Here is a 4,225-nt window from a genome sequence, read left to right on the forward strand (position 1 = left end):
CACTAATGAATGTCAGCCTCCTCACTGTGTGTTGGCAGCAGGTTCAGAACCCCACTAGAGCAAAGCGAGTGGGTGTGCTGGGGATTCAGGAGCAGGGAAGCGAGGAAAATCTACTAAGTGAGTGGACAAGAGGCCTCTTGTGTCAAGAGAGCTCTGACAAAAGGCATTTGGGTCTCCCTTACACTGTTCAAAGTAAGCACATGCCTCTTAAAGCTCTTACTTTGTTGCCTGAAAGGGAACAGCTCTGAGGCAGAAAATGTCAACAGCACGCGTGGGAATTGTACTTTGGCTCTTTAGAATCTAAGTGGTTTTAGGAAGTGGATGAAGGTTGTCGCTTCTAGGGTAACATTCTCTGCTCTTCTTCCATACAGAGATAGAAAGTCTTCTTCTGCCTGGATTCTGGAAGGTGATATCAGTGTAAGCCCTGGGAGGCCTTCACCAGCTAGAAAGATTTCTCATGCAGGAGTAAGGATGACAAGCTTGTGGTCCAAGGATAGCTAGTGGAACAGTGGATAGAGTACCAGACCAGAGTCCAAGTCCCCTTACTGGTTATATGATCCTGGGCAAGTCATTCAATCCCATTTGCCTCAGTTTCCTCATCTGTAAAATGAGCTGGAGAAAGAAATGGGAAGCCACTGCAGTATCTCTGCCAAGAAAACCCTAAATGGGGTTGGAGGTTGGACATGAAAGAAATGACTGAGCAACAACAATAATATCCAAGGACCAGCCTCAGTAAGCTTGTTACAAAATTTTACCCATAAAATTCTCAAAATGTGTCAAGTCATAGAGAATTTAGTATTTGTTGAGGGAACAGCTACATGACAAAATAAAGTCCCCTCAAAAATTTTAAGTAGACAATATTTTTATAACACAACCTTCCTGATACATTTTATGGGAAGATAAATGTTGTGTCTGTGTATTTATGTATGTGTGTGTGCACACGTGCTTAAAAGTGAAGGGGAAACCATTCCCATTCCTTAACCATGATTCCTTAATTAAAGCAAAAAATATCACAGTCAATCATAGATCTCACTCATAGTGAGTGAGTCCACTCATTTAGTCCTTAAACTAAGGACTAAAAGGCCTTCTAAGTGAAACTTTGAACAAGAATTATGTTTGGATAAATTCACAAAACTTGGCCACCCCTATGGACTATCTATAAATGACCAATTATGAAAATTGGAGCAAGTGTGGCTTTCCAGCACACTCCTTAGGAAGAAACACATTGTATGACTTTGGTTTTAGCCAGCTATCATTCCCTTCTCCCCTTTGGCTAAAACACCTTGGACTCCCATCTTCCCACTGGTGTCCTCTGTGATATTCCAAAGCAGCTTATGACCACGAGCCATCATTGGTAGCCAAGAAAAAAATGAACACAGATTCACTATCCTTAAGGGGAACTTCTTGAGCATCCTGTGCATGGGGGCGGGGGGGGGAAAGGACATCTAGCAATCAGGAGCTGGAGCTACACATTAAATAGGCTCAAGAAATCTCAAGCCCACTTTCTTTTGGACACTATAAGTACTTGTAGATAAGTGTGTCACAGACTTACACTCATCTTAGTAAATACTCTTTTCTAAGAGAAATTTAAGGCTGGCCAGCTAAATCTATTAACTGATAATCTTGTAGAAGACCACTGGTTGGAACTTAAATATTAAAAAAATAATAATCTCTGAGCTCTCAGAAGTACTCTTAGAACCTACAGTGGGATATAATAACCATTCTAGCTCTAGGAACTTGTAAGAATTCAAATAAAGATTCTCAGAGCTTTCTTGGACTACAGAATGAATAGTGTGCTTGGTATTGCTTTGAGAATGGATTGGCTTAGACACCCACTATCTTAAATTATCCATTGTCCAGGAAAATGGGGACTGAGAACCAACTAGTCAAAAAGGCAACAAGTATCTTTAAGCCTCACATCTGAGCATAAAAATAATTATTGGGATTTAAAGGGTAGATTTTTTTTCTTTGTTTTACACTGTCAGTTAACAATGAAATAGTGCATGTCTAAGACATAGCATGAAAATAGTACCAGAAGTCAATAGTCTGAAGAGAAAGACTCTTGTACTGGGAAAAGAAAGTCAGTCATTCATGAAAAGCGTTGGAATTGGTTATAAGAAATAATGAAAAACTAACTTCAGATTTGGAGGGGAAATAGTGGTAATAGTGGAAGTGGGTGGCGAGGAGGGTAGATGTATATTAGATGAGAAACATGCAGTAGAAACAGCAGAGGGCAATTAGGAACTTTTACACTGGGGAATGAAGATAAGGAGAGATAAATTTAATATTCAATTGAAACTGACAGAGGGATTTATTTAGTTAAAATAAATGATATTTGATCCAATTGCCAGAGAAACCTCACCTTGCAAGCTATTCTCCAGGGAAGCAACATGGTTAGTAGAGAAAATGCTGGACTTGGAATTGTAATCCTGAGTTGAAATACAAACTCTGCTGTTTATTAACTGTGATCTTGGGAGATTTACTTACCTTCTGTGCCTCAGTTTCCTCATCTGTAAAATGGAGGTGAAGACATCAAAAATACCTATTTTGAACAGTGACAGTGAAGATTAAATTAGATAAAATTGCATGTTGAACACTTTGTAATTGACAAAGCATAATATAAATGGGAACTCTATTCATGGAACTTAGAACTGAGAGATCTCTATTCATCAATAATTTGAAGCCTAGAAAAAGAAATTATGTACCCTGGGCCAAAATTCAAACCAGTCTTCTTCCCACTGTACCATTTTGATCCTGCTTATTGCCCTTCTCTATAATTCTTCTCTAATTTCTCTATTCTTTAATTCTAAGGAATGAGTCATCTTGGCCTTTTTCTTTCTGTCTGCTATCCATGTGTCCTGTGTCCTTCCAGTTTCCTTCTAGTCACTAGAAGTCTCCAACTTCACATGCACCAAACCACTTTTCTTTCCATCTCAAAGTATATTTCTTTTAACAAATCTATGTAATTGAAGAGAATGACTGTGATAAGTCCTGCCTGAAAACTTACACACACACACACACACACACACACACACACACACACACACACACAGAGTCATTCTCCACCCTCATTGTTACTTCAGCTTTCAAAGTTTTTTTTTAAGTTGTGATTTTTGTCCATTTTGAATTTTTAGGATATAAAATTCCTAAATACTAACATTTGTTGAATTTCTCTTTATGGAGATCTTAGTTTATTTTTTTCCAATAATATTTTACTTTTCTAAATACATATAAAGATAGGTTTCAACATTCATTTTTGTAAGATTCTGTGTTCCAATTTTTTTTCTCCTTCTTTCCCTTACTCCCTCCTTCCCCAAGACAGCAAACAATCTGATATAGGTTAATCATGCACAAATCAAATTATTTTAAACATTTTTTCATGTTTGTCATATTGTAAGAAAAATCAGACCAAAAGGGGAAAAAATATGAGGAAAAAAGCAAACAAAAAAGATGAAAATATTATGCTTTGATTAACATTCAGTCTCCATAGTTCTCTCTCTGGATGTAGCTGGCATTTTCCATCCTAAGTTTATTGGAAATGTCTTGGATCACCACATTGCTGACAAGAGCTCTCTATCATAGCTGATCATTACATAATCTTGCTACTATTGTGTACAATGTTCACTGGGATCTTAGTTTAAAAAATGAACTCATCCTCTTAGATACAAGGGTTCATGGAATCATGGGGGTTACTAAGTAATTAGAATTCGGATTTCCCATCTTCCCACTGGTATCCCAGTGGCATCGTAATGGACACCTGGTGGTGTCCTACAGGTGATGACAATGAGTCATTATCTTCCTTTAGCTACCATAACTGTGATGTACAGCATGTATTAAAATACCTGATCTCAGACTAACAAATAAGCCTCATGGATCTTTTACCACCACCAAAGATCAAAATCTTATTTTAGATGTCATCCCAAAGACAATATATTCCCATTTGGTTGATTCTTAGTTTTGAAATGACTCGGGCAGAAAAACCACTTTCTCTTCCACAGAACTCTCATTAACACAGTCCTCTGGAGTTGTGAGGTAGTATTTTTGGAAGTCTTCTTCCCAGCCAACACCACAAAAAAAGCTCATAAAATTGAAGAATTTTCCAGAGCAAACACAGAGAGGGAATATTTTTTCCATTAGTAGTAAAAAATGCATTCACAGATGTCCATCAATTGGAGAATGGTTGGGTAAATTATGGTATATGAATGTTATGGAATATTATTGTTCT

Source organism: Sminthopsis crassicaudata, chromosome 6 (genome assembly GCF_048593235.1).
Source record: "Sminthopsis crassicaudata isolate SCR6 chromosome 6, ASM4859323v1, whole genome shotgun sequence".
In the NCBI taxonomy this organism is placed as follows: Eukaryota; Metazoa; Chordata; class Mammalia; order Dasyuromorphia; family Dasyuridae; genus Sminthopsis; species Sminthopsis crassicaudata.